This window comes from Passer domesticus, chromosome 1 (genome assembly GCF_036417665.1).
Source record: "Passer domesticus isolate bPasDom1 chromosome 1, bPasDom1.hap1, whole genome shotgun sequence".
Lineage (NCBI taxonomy): Eukaryota > Metazoa > Chordata > Aves > Passeriformes > Passeridae > Passer > Passer domesticus.
The window spans coordinates 130,921,726-130,940,368 of NC_087474.1; the positions used below are offsets into that span (position 1 = coordinate 130,921,726).

Here is an 18,643-nt window from a genome sequence, read left to right on the forward strand (position 1 = left end):
TGAGCTGTACAGATAGTTTGCCATTCAGAGAAGGCTTTGCATTAAAGCCGGTAGCTCAGCTGGAAGCTATGTTGTCTCCAGAGCCAAGTGCGCTGCTGCTCAAACATCTTTCTGTGCTGGTAAGCGCCTGTAGTTTGCCACCAGGGGCTCCTTAGACTGTCAGACTCAGACTGTCAATTGTGTCAGGAAACACGTCTCACCAGAGCCAGAAGACATTGCAGAGAGAGTGCAGACATTGTTAAGAGGTATGATGGGACAACAGAAAGCATGGATGCTTGGAAGTGTTCAGAGTCAGAGAAAAGACTTGGAAAAGAAGGGACAAAGAGCTTAAGTGGGAATTCAAAGCTAGTGCGCATCTACCCCAATGTTATCTATGATTAATTACCCTCTTATGCTGGGTCCTGGAAGGGGTCACAGAACATGGCTGAAGGTCTTGCAGCACACCACATCCTACAACAAATTATTACTCATATGAATACAGGAAATTTTATTGCTGGTGAACTCAGAACAAAGACTTAGCATCGTGGTGAAAACTGTTACTGACAATTTAGTGCATGTGCTTGTACCCACTGGGGCAAAACTGTGCCCTTTGTAGAGTCTGCTCTGCATAGCCTCTCCACAGAGTTTGTAGCTAGCAGAACAGCTAAGGCAAATTGCCAAAGAGATGCCCTTGAGTGACTGATGCATGCACTTGCCACATTGTTTAGGTTATTAGATGAACATGCATATTTTGTTTTGCAATGAATCTAGATAGCTATATCAAAAGCTGGTATTTTGGGTAGAAACGGAACAGATTAAGGCTTGAATCAGTCAGAAAACACTCTGATTTATTTTCACCTTTTGTAAGCATAGTGCTATATGTCATGAAATGTTATAACACTTTCACCTGTTTTCTATAATCAGGATCTGTTCTATGTTTTCACTCATACCATCTGTAAAGACAGGGTTAGCTCATATTTAAAAGGCATGATATGTTTGTAGGATATACCATTTGTGCCTAGAAGTTGCAGACAAAATAATATAACTTTCATATTCACAGTTACTGTAGGTGTCTGTGTATGACAACCTGTAAAAAAATTGAAGTCCAGATTTCAAAGGTAAGCATAGCAGAATTCAGGGGAAAAAATTCAAGTCTGCTTAGCAATAGAAAAAAGATTGATCAATAGAATTACAAAACATGTCTAAACATCACTTACATGAGATTATTTCTGTTCTAGTCAAAAAAATAGCTTTCGTATTTATGGAGATAGTACTGGGACAAAACCCAAGGTTTAAATCAATATGTAGAACATGTAGGAGGAAAGTTTTTATTTTCCTTCTCTTTGGCATTTTCATAAAACCTGCACAAGCACTGCTACTTTTGAAGCCTCAACATTAATTTTTTTCCTTTTTCCACACCCCTCCTCTAGTGGAATTTAATAAAAGACCACCCCAAAGTGTTTTTCTGCTGTCTGTAGTACAGAAAAATTTGTATTACATATTGACAAGTGTCTTATTACTCACTGAAAATGCTGCTTCCTCTGGGTGTATTTATAAGATTAATATTTACCCATCTAATACAATATCTGCTCCATTTTTAAGGGAACTTTGTGCTATCAGAGCAGAAAGATATCTGAACATTAGATAATTGCACTCACTACTCTTAAATTATGCACTTTACTTTTAAAAGAATACAGAGACTGTTTTTAAAAATGGATTTGAGTTCAGCAGCAACCTTTTGACGCCCCCGGACAGTATTTTAAGAACTCATTTGTTTGAGGGGTTTTTAATCTGGAGACACTGAAAAGTTACACCTGCTGTGATGTCGTCAATCACGCCAGGAGGAAAAATAGTGGCATGATTTGTTATCTGTTATTTCCCTTGCTGTGGTGACTGTCTCCCAGTGCCAGGTCTGTCCTTAAGACTATCACTTATAGGGACCACTGTCTGTCAAAACCACAGCCAACTTTAAGGGCTGCCTTTGTTGGAGCAGACAAATGAGTATGACCTTTAACAATAAAATAGGCACCTACTGAGAGAGATGAAACAGCAACTGAAATTAAGAACACCATACGGCCATTTCAAACACTCAGGAAAAGTTAGAAGTTGAACTATAACTTAATTATAAGAGTAAATGTGGCTAGATGTTGTCAATAATGAAACAGATATGGTCAGAAATATTGATTAGCAATGAGAATGAAAACTTATTTCATCCAGGAATCATCCTGCATTTCATTAATTATGAATGGGATTGATGGGGTTCATAAAAGAATGCGGAAGAGTTTAAATTATAACATTTAAAGGTTTATTGTCTTTTCTTTTAAGTAGGTTGCGTAAGTGTACAAATCATTTTTGAATATTCTAGGCAAGCAAGGAAAAAAGATAAGAACACGCTAAAACTTTGATTTACACTAATAGGTACTTCAAAAGATCTTCAGAAAAGAGCCTCTGCCTGGTTAGCGATTAGATGTAAGGTGGTCATTGATATTTTGTAGGGTTTCAAAGCACAGTCTGAGAATTCCAGGCAATGCATTGTAAAGACCACAGCACAGTTTGTGGTTTGAAAGACTCTTGTAACCCAACCTGGCAAGTGGTCAGTGGAGACTATATTTTACAGAGCAACAAAAATCAATCTTATTGAGCACTTTTCAGGTAATATAATATTCCGGCTGTGACAATAATGAAATTAGCCTATGGATTTTGCTTAAATATTGAAATGCCATTTGAATATTTAATGAAATACAGCACTCTGTAGACATGCAGATTTTTTTGTTGCTTTTATAAAAATAATATAATTTATTTTACTAAAAATAATTGAATATTATCAAGATAATAATAATTTTTTGTTCTTCCTTTTGCTTGCCTCCTTGTTCATATTCAGATCAAGCAAAGTGCTGAATGCCTTCAGCTCTTCCTGAGGTCAATGGGAGTCGAGGACACTCAATAGAACAGAGGTGTTTATTACCTTCAAGTCATGTAAAGCATTAATGTTTTCATCAAAATCCTTAAATCACCACTAAATCATATATTTTTTAATTTTGAAAGAACAATATTTTTTTCGGCACTTTAATTTTTTTTCCTGTTTTTATTCATATCTTACTTGTTATTTGCTTTCAATTATTTTCGAAATTGTTTACTAGAACTGGGGATTTTGTGTTTGTTTGGGTTTAGGTTTTTTTCCTAGAAAGTACATTTTATCTCATTTTCTCATGAAAAATAAAATCACTGTTCTTCTTAAAAAACATCTCCAGAGATCTGAGTTCCAGTGTGAGAATCAGTTCAAGGTGAAATCTGCTTGGTTTTCTCAGTGCAGCCCCCAGTACAGAGATGCACATCACAAAAAGTAACACAGAATTTTCTGTAATCAAAAGCTTTTGCCAATCTTAAAGGCCCAACTTTTTAATACACCTGGAGTCTCAATTGTAATCATACTCTAGAGTGGTTATCCTTTCAGCTTAGGGTTAAAAAGCTTTGACAGAGCACCGCAGGGAAGCTTGGATTGCCCTTACCTACATTGTACCTAGCCTTGGGATAGATAAATACAGTCTCATTCTCTAATGCTACTGACTGCCTCCAGGAACACTAAATTTTAAGAGAGGAAAACATGAATCCTGTATTTCAAGAGAGGTGGAACTAAGCCATTGTTCACTCCCCTTAAAAAGGATATTCAGTGGCCAGTTCAGATTGCCCTAGGGACACCTAAAGCTGCATTAAGTACTTGTGAAAGTGAAAATCCACTGGGAACCCAATTCCAGTGTTTAAACCTCAGCATGAGAAGTGGAGTTCCTAGCAGGGTTCACTTTTATATGTCTCTATAACCAGGTTCAAAACTTACTGTACATGCAGTAAGGATCTGCTATTCCAGCTAACCTACAGAAACACTATGAAGATACAGCCCCTTAGAAAATCACTAACATGAAGAGAAAAAAGCAAACATCTATTTAACTACATCATGACAAAGGCAGGAGAAACAGGGGCTGTTCAAGAACTGACAGATCCCTTTTACAAAGTTATGTACCTTATGCTTGGCTAAGAATATTTTTAACACTGCTTTATGTTTTAATTGACAAAAGATAAAAAACCCAGGCTTATTCTTGAGCTGTGTAATAAATAGAACTGATGAGAGAAAAAACCTGTTCCATTTCATAAGAACTGGAGGATTTCCAACGTTTGCTTTTATTTCACCTTGGTTACTCTAGAGGGGCTATGGTTTTGAAACACTGTACATTCAGAATGACCAGTTGCTGAAAATTATCTCCTTAGCTTAAAAAAATAAACAATACTTCTCATTCACGGGTTACAGGACCACTGATGTGTGTATATTTGGATTTAACACTGGCAGCTGTTAACATTTCAATCAGTATTTTGTGAATTACAATAAGTGTTGGTGCTGAAGTTCCTGATTTGTAAAAATATATCTCATAGCTATAGGTCCATTTGCCTCATTGTCATACTGTGAAACCCATAAAGAGAATTGCTGTTACTGACATGGAAAAGCAGACCTGAACATTGCCAGACATCATTTTAATATTTGAAATTGTCTCTTACCAGCTCCCTACTTCAGCTCAATATATCACCTATATTTAGACATTTTTCCTTCTGGATTTTTTGGCAGTTTCTTTAAAAAAATTGCATTGAAACAGCTTTTTTTTTTTTTGCTGGTAATACATAGACATTATTAGTTTGCAGACCTATATTCGTTTGCCCATACTTAGTCTTTTGTTCTAACTCTGGTGCTTCTCGAGCATAAACTGGCTATTAAAACATATTTTATAATTCCATCAGAAATATCTCCTGTTGCTTTCTCTCTTGGTGAATCTGAGCAAGCTCATTACCTTGCCAGCCATTCATGCCCATAATCCAGCCATCTTCACCAATTTCATTTGCTTGAGATTTTTCCCCACTCTATGTTTTCAGATTAGCCTCTAAAATGCTAACTTTTATCTCCCCCAGACCCCTCCAAAACCAAAACCACAAAAACACACACAAACGCCCAACATCAACAGTGAAAAACAACACAGAAACCTTCTCCAAGACTTATTTTGCTGTTTTTCTCAAACCCCAACTAACACAGTCTTGTCTCACTTGTAAGCAAAGACGCTGGATGATATCTTAACAATATCAATCCCCCTTTCTACATCTCAATTAAATATTTGCTGTTATTGGTCTCAACATTTTTTTCTCTGAACTACCTTTTTCCTACCTGACTTCTTCTATTGAATAATGAGAGATTGACTTCTGTGTCCCATTTGCCCATGGTACTTACTGCCTATTTGTTACATTTACTGCTGTCTACGTTCCCACCTATTCCCGCTACCTGGGAGATGCTTCCCCTAGCCATGAGTAAATGCCTCTAAAATGCCTTTGAAAGTTGTCTTTCAAAATCTTCAGCAATACAAACAGACATATTGACAACAGGCTGCAGGTATCCTAAGGTCATAATCTGCTGAAAAATTCTGATCCCCACCCCTCCTTCTGTTATCCTTATCGGTTATGTTTTGTTATAAAACACTTGAGTGAAGGGGAGGGCATTGTTTTTCTACATGTTTATACAGTACTCAGCAAAATAGTGTCCTGGTCTACAATCTTGGCTGTCAGGGACTCTGGTAATGCAAATAATATATATATAAGTGGAGCACATGCTCCTTGGGCACAGACCACATGTGAGGTAAATAGGATTACATCCTGCAGGTTAAAACTAGCCTACTATGGTAATACAAAAATGTATACCAGCCACATGACCCAAGGGGATCTTCTTGACTGCCTCTTGATAACGCAGGCTGCAGAGCGGTTGTCTGACCAAAGGAGAACTAAGCCTCTCTTGAATTTCACACCTTAAAACATCAATGCTACTGAGGCAGGAGAAATTTCCCGTTAAATGATTCACAGACTTAATCCCTTTGATATTCGATTGGCTGACCACAACTTAGCACAGCATGCTGCTGGAATACATCTTTAGCTCTGACTCACAGAAAGATCTCATTCCCACTGGAATTCTGATGCAGAGACTGGGATTAAAACCAGATCTCACAGGGATGGGAGGAAGGTACAAGACTGCGACTGGCAAGATCTGGTTTATTAACTCCCATCTCTGCCATATTTTTGAAATTTTTCATTATCTTAGCTTTTGAAAAGCTATTTAATTCCTTAAAGTTTTAATTCTTACTCTGTGAGCTCTCTCAATGAGCCTTTACTGTTTGTCAAGCTGTGAGCTATTTAAAAAGTAGGAGCTATAGAACTCAATACTTTTCTGTGAAAATATCAAAATGTACATGTTAGGAATATAAGCAGAGCTGAGAAATAGGACTTTAATTATTCTAAACAGAAAAAACAATTTAAGGAGATCAGAAATGTTTATTAGAAGAAAGAAAGAAACAAATATTAAAAAAATAAAAATAAAAATTAATAAAAAATAAAATAAAATAAAATAAAATAAAATAAAATAAAATAAAATACTCCAAATTTTCTTCCTTTTCTAACAATTTCATTATTCCTGCTTCAGCTTCCAACAAAATCAAGGTTATTTTACTGGCCACCATTAAGTTGCTACAGAAATATAGATTATGGAGAAACCCAGATACTTAACAATCACCTCTGAAAACATGGCTGGACTCCCCACACTTTCCTGTGACCACAAACAAACCAACCCGTCAACAGAGAAAGCCAAAGAAACCCACCACTAGATAAGAACAAGGACCACTATCATGTTTCACACTGTCTACACTGTTAAATCCTTGTCAGAGCCCTTTCCTGACACTGACATTGTCAAACACAAAGTCCCAGATGTGGTGACACTCAGCCCAGACCCTGATGCTCCCAGGCACACTGTGTACAGTGCAGACAAGGCAGGGAGGGAGCTTCTTCTAACTGCATTGCAAATGCCAAGATTTCTTCCCATCCTTGGGAAGTATGAGTTTACAGGGCTTCCAGCAAGCTGAGACTGATGCCTGCTGCAACCAGGAGGGAAGGGAAGAGTCCTTGTACAATTGGGCTCTGGTCTCACAAAGTAGCAATTAACTGCACAGCCTTCCAGACAAGGCAGAAACCCAAATAGAAGTGCATGCCTTGGGAAGCAGCCAGCAGGCAGCTCACATGAGTGGGAGTGTTACCTGCCTTGTCCCAGAGGACTCAGCTGGGAGCTCATACTGTGGTCTGCTCCTTCTCCATGGAGACCAGGGTCCCATGACACTGCAAGGGAATAGGTGCTTGTCTTGGCACCACTAATTGCTACCCATCAACTGAGAATTGGGCTGGCTTTTTGAATAGTTCAGGGCTTTTTTCCTCCTCCTGCCCACTTCCTCAGTGTGTTTCACTGACCCCAAGTACTCACCTAAGGAGCACTGGTGCTTCCCACTAGACTGGTAGTCACTTGGTGTCTGACTAGGGGTAGCAAGGTCCAAATGTGTGCAAGAGTTGATAGGAGTCAGTGGTTCCTGCTTCTCAGATACATGATACCTCACAGCTGAAACTGAGGCACACGAGTGAACCAGGCCAGTTCATTTTTCAGGCTTGAAGGCAAAGTCTCTTTTCCAAGTAATGCATTCTAAGTTCATATTGCTACTGTTAACATAATAGAACAGCTTAAAAACAATGACTGAGTAAATATCTTTGTCTCTATAATTAATCATTTTATCTACAATGTGACAAGAAATGAACAGATTCACAATGGGCTTTCTTTAATACCATTTCTGTCAGAGATACCACAAATTTTGCAATCACTGTGGAATATCCCTGGAATCCTGTCACATTGTACCTTATAGCCTGTATTATTTTTAACATTAATATTGGGACAGTGGACCAGGCTTTGTCATTCTTCATCTAAAGACACCAAAGATAATTATTAAAATATATCTCTGTGTGAAGATAAAAATCTTATATTGCACAACCCTGTGATGGGCTATATAAACTGGATGAAAAGTCTTCCCATAAATATTACACTGTTCCCCTTTTGTGTATAGATAAAGGTATTTTTCAAACCATATTGGTTTTAGATGGTTAAAGAAGGACGAAGAGACAATATCACACAAGCAGTGGCAATAGAAATGGAAATCTGTCTCTGTTTTACACTCATTTGAGTTAATATCAGCAGCTTTGATCGTTGCATTCCAAGGATAGCATACACACAATTACATTTCTGCTGGGGGAAGCGTCTCTGAACCATGCCTTTTGTGTTACTTCTGAGCAGAAACACCCAAGGAAGACAAGCACCTGAATCTGTGTCTCCTTTGCAGGTGCTACCTGAGCTTCTTTTGCTATTTTACTTCTCTAAAGGTAAATGTACAAAAAAACCTGCTACATTTCATAATAAACCAAGTATGTTTACAGAATCACAGAATCTGGAATCTATAAAGTTAGAAGACATCACAGAGGGTCATCTGGTCCAACCTCCCTGCTCAAGCACGATCATCCCAGAGCACATGGCACAGGATTGTGTCCAGATGGTTCTTGAATGGTTCCCAAGGAGGGAGACTCCACAACCTCTGTGGGCAACCCTTTCCAGTGCACAGTCACCTGCACAGTAAAAGTTCTCCCTCACATTCAGGTGGAATTTTCTGTACATCACTTTCTGCCGATTGCCTCCTGTCCTATTGCTCGGCACCACTGAGAAACACCTGATACCATCCACTTGTCATACTCCATTCAGGTATTTATAGACATCAGTGAGGTATCTCAGCTTAACTTCCTCAGCCTGACCTTGTAATGAAGGTGCTCCAGTCCCCCAGTGATCTTCGCCATTCTCCTCTGAACTCTCTCCGGGAGCCACACGCACTCTTGCACTGAGGATCCCAGAACATGGGCTTCCTTGGCCTTGTGACTGCTTCAGCCTTATTAAGCAAACTCATCCCACCTCAATTCACATATGTAAGCCACATATCATGATTTTGAATGTCTGAAGACATAGACACTAACCACTGTCATGCTATTAATTGTGGCTTTGGTCAGAATAGAGCAAAATCACCAAATCAGTCAAACAAATTATATTAAATTAAGGAAGCTGGTTAAAAGGAAAGGAAATCAAAATACAGTAATAAATAATAAGATAAGGGCAAGGACAAACAAAAAGTTTTGGAAATGCTGAAAACTTTAGATGTTCAGAAGCATCTGAAAAGGGTGCCACCTAGGATACACACTAGGAACAAAAACCCAGAGGACAGATGTGAATGCTGTGATAGACATTGTAATGAAAGAAAGCTCAAAAGCATGTACAGAGAAATTAAATAATAAGCTGGTGAAAGAAAGAAGCCATAGAAAGGGCATCATTTCAACTCTATTGCTACTGCCTAGATAATAGAGGAAAATTGAAAACAAACAAAAACAACCTGAAAAAGCAAGAATATTTAAGACTGAATAGCAGATGTCTGTGAATGAATGAGGGGCATCAAACAGTACCACAACTGTAGTCTGTGTGTGTCATGTACAGACTAGACATCAAATGTACATGATTTAGAATGCACCAGCTGACAAAGACTGTTCCTGCTTTCTTTTCCCTACATTTTCAAGTAGCTCAGTCTGAACTGTGTGATCAAAGTTTGATTCAAAATATATACTGATATATATATAGAAATATATGCCAGTAGTCTGGTAGTTGTTGGTCACAAATATAAAATACATCTATAGCAATAGATGTAGCAATACATCTATAGCAACTAGAAGTATAAGTTGAATTCTTGCAAAGGTGCACTCACTTATAATTCTGGACTTTCCAAGAAATATGTTCTTTATGAAGAGTCATTAGCGTCCTCCGCTGTTTTCAGAAGGTTTCCCCCCAGCCTATGGAAGGTACTTCTCACTGCTAAGCTGTGAAGATTCAATGCAGGACAGCCAGTGGCAATTCCTCACCCATGGGATACACTAAAGCAGCATTACCAATGGTGAATGATGTGCTCGATCTATAGGTCTTGAAAGGAGAATATAGTATCTCCTTTCACTGAGCAAGAAAAGAAAATATGTAGGTATTATGTATTTAAACTATGAATTCTGTGTCCCTGTTCCAAATATGGACTTGTACAGCTATATCAGATAAATCAAAAATCTGCATTTCATTCATATGATAAGACTTGGAAAATGTGTTACTAGTCACCTAAAAAGACAAGTTTATGTACAATATCTTGGAAAACTGTTTGACAACAGAAGGTCGGATGTGACATATATTTGACATCCTAAAACCTCAAACTAGTAAAACTTTGAGGTCAAGCAAAGGTAAAATCAGAATAACCCTCTTCAGATTTTTATCGTGTATGATACAACCACAAATAAACTTTAAGTTCCCCCAGCTTCTAACATGTCTGAACTTGACTGAAAGCTAAAGAGAAAGCTTATCTATTGATTTTCACATGTAAGCTAAATGCTAAAATAACCTTGACTCATTAAAGATGTCAGTGTTGTAGATGATTTGGATATCTTTGCCATTTGAAAGTAACACATGGATAATTTACTCAAGTTGAGTTATTCTTAAGTAATTTGCAGTGCTGCACAGCTTCAGATTTTTCACCTTCATGATTACCAAGAATACTTTAGCATTAATCACTATATTCAACAGTGGAAAGAAAAGCTAGTCTATTTATTGAATCTATACAAAGAGTAATATTTCTTTTTTACACTTAGAAGTTTTACAGTGGGTTGCTTATTGGGATTTTGCCACTGCATGCACCAAAAAAATGTTATAAATAGGAATATGTAATTTAAAATTGCAAATTATTTTGCAAATAATAGGTCCATTGTAAAATATCCAGAATGCCTGCCTTATGAAACAGTGTCAGTGCTTGCCCACGTGTTGTATAAATATTACCTATCTAGCCTGTCACCTCTAGTCTGTGAGACAACCAAGATTTTATTTCTAATTGGTTTTTTTATTACTATCAAATAAAAAACCTCTGTTCATAAAAAATTATTAGGGCTGTTTCACCAGAAATGTTGTGGTCTGGGATTGCACCTTTTCCTAGGTAAAGTTGCCATCTCTTTTCTTACAGAGAAAGAGTTGCTCTTTCTCTACATTTGGCAGAATTATTTCAGTTGTCTCTTGATCTGTTTGGCTTCTAAATGGATACAAGAGTAAGAAAAAGTATGACAAAAAATACTCAAACTACATGGGTAGTGAAAGAGTAGGTGTAGTGCTAAAGAAGATTCCCTTATAGGAAAAAAATATGTGTTCAGACATACTTCAGATGTGACCCTGATATGTATACCCTACATAAGTAAACTTTGTAGCTATTTACAATTTTCAAAGGATAAAAATAGGTGGTTTTTTATCCTAAGGCTTTAGGGCAGCTTATTCACCTAAGCAGATAAGCTGTGATGCCCTAAGTATGAATATGATGCTAAGACTGCATGGGCTTGTGCAACAGGGTTTTTGAAATCACAAACAGAGTATGATGCTTATGCAGTATTATCTTTATATCTAGAATATTTTTAACTTCTGCATGTGAAATTTCGAGTTTTGTGCAACACCGTTGGAGAGAATTAGATGGGTGGAATAGACAAGGCCCTTCTGAGATCTGCAATCTAAATAAAGTTTTCTAACCTTTTTAGATAGCCAGTTCTTGCCACCCCACCCCTGAGATGGTATTTTCAAATGGTGTGTCACAAGTACGGCTGAGACATTTGAACCTGAGCTCCAAAATCTGCTGTTAACTTGTATGCAGGTGCTTTGTAGTGTCTTCAGATTTTCTCTTGCATTTTTGTATCAGAAACACAATATGTGAACTGACAACAGATCTCAAAACAATCAAATATAAATTAATTAATCTTGGTTCTAAAATCCCTAGAAGTCTGTTTGCAGAATTTGACTAAGAAAGACAATAGTGCCTAGAAAAGGAAGGAAAGGGTGAAGGAGGCTGGGTGAGTGTTCCTTAGGGTTCTAAAGTTATAAAAGAAATCTACATTTCCAGGGAGATATATGATTAGAGAATTTGGATTAGGAAGTCATTGGTGAAATTGCAGGAACATATAAAGTAGAATTTGTGTCTGTGCTCCTGCCAGTGCTTGAGTTATTTGGAACACTACACATCTAGAAATGAAGATTTGCTGCAACTTGTAGTACTTCTAATTAAGTCAGACTGTGGTTACAGACCTGTGTCCAGAACTGTTTTCCTTTGCTTGAATTATGTTGGATCTCTCCTAGGAAGAACTCTCTATTAAGTTATCATTTTGCTAAGGAGCACTCAGTGGGAGTTTTAAGATTCCTCTCCAAATACAAAAGGGAATACTTGGTCAAGAATCCAGCACTGGTCTGAATCAGTTAACAGCTCTGCAGGACGTTTTTTGCCCCCCGAAGAATCACATCAAGGACAGTATACAAAAGGAAAAGTCAACCTGTCTGAAAAGGAAAACAATGAAAATAGCTTTATTTAGTAAAAATAAAAAACATCAAGGCTTGTTTTCTCATGAATTTCTACTGAAGAAAAACATAAGATAGTGTCTGTAGCCCAAGTTAGGAGAAAAGTTGACTGAATATTGACAGACAACACAAAAACTGGTTTAAAAGCTTGATGTTTTGAGGAGATATACTGTTCTTAGAACAAACATTATTGCAGAATGATACAAACTACACTAGGGAAATCAGCTAGAAGGGCGAGCGCTCTCTGAATATGAGGCAGCTTTGAAGAAGTTGGCAGGAGTGTATCTTTTTGGGACAGTCATTGATCAGGCATTGTGGGACAGGAATGTTTATGACATGTGAAACTGTCATCTGTAAATCTTGCAACCTGTGCACAGGCACCCACACAAACACAAGTACTTTAGCATTTGGAGCTTAGAAAAGAATAGTCATAGAAAACTTCATTGTAACAGTAGGGATTATATTTTTGAAGTGACAAACAAAATACACCGATATTTTGGAAGAAAGCCTTTTTTTTTTCCCAAGTATCCATCTGAAGAAAGCAAGGCAGTAGCCCCCAAATCAAATTGTAGATGGAAGATTTATGTGTACTGGAAAACAATGTTGTGGTTTCAAGTTTGCTGAAAAAATCTGCCTTCAGCAGAGATGGTGATGAACTTGTTGGTCTTCCTTCCTATGGGTACGTTCTCCCTGCGAAAATGACCACAGAAGAATGGGTGTGGAACAAAGAGGATCACGCAAGAGGGACACCGGGGTGATACATAAATAGAAATGTTCCTCTCGGTTTGGTAGGATGTAGTTTAAAAGGAAGAATGGGTAAATGTTTGAATATTAGACTGATTGTAAGTGTTCTACGAATTAAATATAATTGTTTAGCATAACTTAAAACTTCCAAATAATAGGTCACCACCAAGAAATGGTTTTAACGGATTCCACAAAATTTTCCTTTTGATTCCAAGAAGAAGGCTTCCAAAATTAGAGACCGCTGCTGATATAAAACATGCATGTCCAGGAACTTATCTTGGTATTTTAGATATTATAAATTCAAACTCAGAGACATTGTTACTGAGTATTTATTAACAAGATAAGAAAATAATGCATAAGAAACATGAAGGGGGTTACATAAACTTATTAGGACTTTTCATTTGAATAGAAAATTAAAGCTAAACATTAAACCCATTTTGCAAGGGCAGAATGTAGCAGAATACACAAGGTAGCATGCTACATCAAAGATTTGTTTGGGCAGATATTACTCAAAATCACAAAGCCTTTGATATTTATGGATTTAAGTTGTGCCGGCTACAAAGTTTTGATGGTTTTAGAAGTGGGCGTCTGCAAAATACCTGCTCAAACCAGGAAGCAACATCAGGGGTTCCATAAGCATTCACCAATAGGAAAAACTGTTTCTTTAGAATGTAATTTCATGTAGCTAAATTTGAAACTGAGTTTCTAACTATGATAAAGAGAATTTTTCACCAGAGATGGATAAGAGTATGAGGCATCTGAAGGCAAAGCTCCACTTGCTAGGAGCAGGGAGTTGGATTCAATGATCATTATGGGGCCCCTCCAACTCGAGATAATCTATGATAATATGATCTTTTTTTATAAATATAGTAAATTTCTAAATTCAAAATTTTCAAAAAGCAAATACAGAAGTATTGGTGACTGCTATAACTACTATTACATTAAAGCAGTGGATTTTCCCAAGTTTGCAAGTATTAGCAAGTAAAAATTTATCAAGGATATCCTGACATATATCAATGATGTTAGAATGTAAGAAAAAAAAATGTCATATTTGATTTCTTATCTTTAAACTGATATAGACTTGACAATAACACAAATAACAGTATATGATAGAAGGAAAAATGGGAAAGCAAATGAAAGTGGATAACAGCTGCTAGTTAAAACCTCTAGGAGAACTAAAAGAAAACCAAGGGATATTTCAATGCCATATAAATTTCCATTAAAATTTAAAAACTACGAATTCCTTAAAAATCTTATTGGTAACATCTATAGGTTCGATGCCAGGTTTGTTTGATCATGTACTGATGTATAAAGACAGGAATGTTAAGCAGATATTTTAGTTATTTATTTGAAATAAAACAGAGAGATGTGCCTGTCCCATGTGATGCTGTTGTAATTGGAACTTTACCCTCTGTGGCAAAGGATTTTAACATTTTTAAATTAACTGGCCATGATATCTCGCACTCAGGAACTACCAGAATCTCTCTAAACCATAAATGTTAACCATAAAGGAATAGAAAACTGGATAAATTCTAAGGAACTCAAAGACTGTCAGTGATTTTCACATATTTCAAAGAGTTCAGAAGTTTAACAAGAGAGTTACTAATGGGACAGAATGGTGCTAAATTTAACTAAAAAGCCTTTACTCACAAAGTAGATAGAAATTTAATTAGAAGAGGTAAAAGTATAGTCAATGCCAAACTGTTCTCCAAAAGACAGGAATTGTCATCAAGTTACATGGAGTTTTTTGTTTGAGTCTTTCAATAGGATTAAAGACTTCAGTTATAGAAACATTCTGCAAGTAATGGGGACTTCTTCCAACCAACTGACTTATTAATAAAAGATATTATGTTTGAGAATAGGTTGAGGCCTATGTGATTAATAGGCCATACAATTTTGACTTGTAGACAGATGATGGAAACTAGCTGGTTTTGCTGGAAAACAATAAAGTGACTTTTTCAATCAGACCCAGATTTCAAATCTGGATCCAGTGTTAGCTAACCTCTTAATCAAAAATGCAGATATCAGAATCACATCTTGCAGATGACAAAGATGTTGGTGGGGCAGCAAATGATGAGCACACCTCACTTTCACAGGGTGATTTGAATGGCTTGTTAAAATGGGTAGGGCTTGTACTTTTCAATACAGCACTATAAAATATAATATATTGGAGAGTGAAAAGGAAAAAAGGGACTTAGGTTAGAGAATTTAATAATTCTGGACAGCAGTAACTTAGAGTTGAAACACTATACTGAGTCAGTCAGAGACAACTGCCGATCCTGCTCTTTCTGCAGAACCCGCCTCCATGGCTCACATTTTCCTTTGTTATGAAAATAAAACCTTTACCAGTGGTAGCAGTGTTTAGGTCAATTTCTCTTTGTACATAGCACAGAAAAAGGGTGAGTAGGATATATATCCATCCAGACTTCAAAAAGGGCATAGAAAACCAGAGAGAAAAATTAAGAGAATCTAAAAAGGCTTTGGGGAAAGAAATTACAAGTTTTAGAATCCAAGGTTTTAAGGCTCCTCAGTTACTTATTTTGTAAATTAAATTGAGTGGGGCAATCCAACATCAAAATACATGGTAGATTTACCTTTGGAGTCTTGAAGGCAAGATGATACATCCTCTTCAGAAATGTGCACCTGTGAATACGTTCCAGCTAGGAGTAGAGCTGACTGACTCTGTGGCAGGTGCCTCTCTGCAATGGCTCTGGATTCTGTGAGTCCTTATTTAAGGAACTCATTAAATTGCTTATGAGATGTGCAACTCCACAACAAGATGTTCATTTTAACCAGACCTTCCCTTGGCTTTCAGCAAGGCTTTAAGGCTTTCACTCACCATAAAGACATATCTGGGTTTTTGCTGTCTTCCTACTACATCTGATTTTTCAACAGCCCCTTTCAGGAATTTCTGACTAAGCATTAGGTTTCTTTTCACACATCTGGCTAATCAAACTTACAGACAGCTCCCTGTGTGAATCCTAACTCATCATTCTCAGTGCAGAATCCTTGAGCTTGCAGCCCCATATGTCTCACATAGCTGCCAGCTTCCACAGGCCCATGCAATTTAGCTTTACATGTAATGTTAGATCTCTAGGCTCAGTGAAGGATTTCTTGTGTAACAATTTGGATTTTGGACTACATAAATGATTTCTTTCATGAGAGCAGTGTTTCCTAACAAAATTCTGTCCCTTTTCATCCTTACCCTATTTCTCTGTTTCACCACCTCTCAGTCTGCCTTCAGCTGCTGCCCTGGAAAATGGATATCCTGATATCACACAGCAGTTCTAATTGTGTTTTAGGAAAAGTACAGGTTGATGGACTGCAGTAAAATGTCGTGATATCTTGGCTATACTGAGGGGCTGATCTCAAGAAGTTTCAGTTATAATATACCTGGTGACTGAGGATGGCTTGGGTTGTGGTGCAGAGATGTCATGATGCTAGTCAGAATTTAGGTGTTAACATTTGGGGGGTGGAGGGACCATATTATCTCTATTATTTTGTCTTCTTTTTGTCTTGGAATTTTACTTGATAGCAACATGTATGTCAGTTATATAATTATTATCCCATGTCTTTCAACACACATGTTCTCATTCTAATGGTGGTTTTGTAAGGGTGTGAAATATATAAATGCATTCATATATAAATGTGTTTTGCAGTTTAAATTACTTTTTCTTGAATTTGGAGGAAGATACTATTTGGAGATGAAAAGCATTCCATCTTGATCTACCTCTATTTTCTCTTCTGCAAAACTTCATGTCTGTCTGACTCAATTTCCTAGAAGACAGGTTGGATATTTGACAGTGCTTCTTTGTGAATCAAAATGTTAATATTTATACATTTTGATAAATCACTTTTTTCCAAATAAATAATAAGCTACATGGTATAATATAACTTTTAATTTGATGGCAAAACAAGCTCAAATACTGTATTGTTTTGTTTGGTTTGGGTTTTATTACATGATGTTGCTTTACATTTCATATATTGCTTGGTTAGTACTCATGTCTTCTTGAGAAATGTGGGTACCCTGGCTTTCTTTCTATTTCTGCTTTATTTTCCACTAAAATATCACATGCTTTGAAAATTAATTTGGAGGAAAAATAGCATTTGTTACAGTAATATGTTTCATCATTGTATAGGATATCCTCTGTATCACTCCATCTATTCAGGGTGCTACTGCAATTAATACAATCACTCTGTAACCTGGCATTTCATAGCAATAATGCTGGCCTTTATGTAGCCTGTGTCCTGTTTTCTATTGTATAAAACTTTTCACTATGGATCTCAGCATGGTTTCAAAAATGCATCTGTCTTATTCTTTATTTTATCACACAACCTTGAAATAAGAAGCTAATTTCTATCACAAACTTGACCTTTTATGCTGTTGAGCCTTATCTTTTCTCATACTTTTTCTTTAACCTTCTAAGATACAAAAGACATCTTAAACCCATACAGAGCGTTAAATCCTAAATATTTTTTAAGCAGCTATGATCTACTTGCCACATTAGAGTTGTAAATTAAGGTCTCATATGTTGCAGGAACCAGCCTTCCATATCACAGTTTTCTCCCCTGAATGAGGCAAGAGTCAGTCAGTAAATATATGTGGTCAACCTCAGATTTGCCTCACTGGGAGTTCACATGTATTTTTAACTGCCTTCAATTGTTAATGTATTCCTCAAATGAGATGCATCACCTTGAAGAATGACTTTTTGCCCTCTGGGAATACGCCAAACAAGTATTTCATTCACTATGATAATCAGTTCTACCTCCAGCAACATATGAAACCCAAATTTAATAGGCACTAGTGATTAGGTTTTAAGACACAGAGTCATCACTGTCCACTGTAACAATAATAATAATAATAGGGGGGAAAAAAAGAGGAGGAAAAAATGCGCTTTATTTGCTTCTAGGAATCATTAATAAAAGCAATATAACTATCAACATTTGGAGAATATGCTTAATAAATATAATGTGTCTTGTCATTAAAGAAAAGATTATGGGCAGCAATTTTTTATTAATTTAGAAATTTTCTTGAGCAGAACTAAAAGCTACTGCTTAAGTTGTATAACCCTGGAAGCCAGAAAAACAAAAGCAAAACAAAACAAAACCAAAAATAAAAGAAAAATAAAAAGGAAGGGGGAACTGCATATCATATTCTTTAAAACCTTGTAATTATAAAATTTATAATAAAAGGAAAAATGTGGGAGAGAAAATTGAGCTCCCTGAACAGTTTTCAGTGTTAAAATTACCCAAGATCTTCCTGAACTTAAACTTTTATAGAAAGCAGAAAGGATAGTTATATGACATTATGGAAAGTAAAAAATCAGCCTTTAAATCAGCAGCTTAGGTTGTGGACAGTAAATGATACAGTGGTTCCACTTTCTTGGAACTGAGAAGCAGAAGAAAATGAAGAAAGATGCCAGTGACAGGGTGAGGATGATGAAAGCAGACTAGCATTATGAATGATATGTTAAGTGATTGGCTCAGAAGGAATCATGGGATTGCTGCCTTTTGCAGATGCTGATTTTCATCTATATTGTTTGCCTCTTTCTCAGAAAGGCCTAACATATGCAGAATGCGTGT

General features: G+C 36.7%; 1 long non-coding RNA gene across 3 annotated transcripts in view; it reads left to right on the top strand.

Annotated features, from left to right (window-relative positions):
• Positions 1 to 18,643, top strand: part of LOC135281108 (uncharacterized) — an 85,233-nt gene that overhangs the window by 32,928 nt on the left and 33,662 nt on the right. Inside the window, exon 4 of one of the 3 annotated variants that reach the window (XR_010347876.1) lies at positions 2,861 to 3,036. The exons of the other annotated variants lie outside the window; for them this stretch is intronic. This is a non-coding gene — a long non-coding RNA (uncharacterized LOC135281108). Of the gene's footprint in view, positions 1 to 2,860; positions 3,037 to 18,643 lie in introns of those variants that run through there. 3 annotated transcript variants of the gene reach the window in all.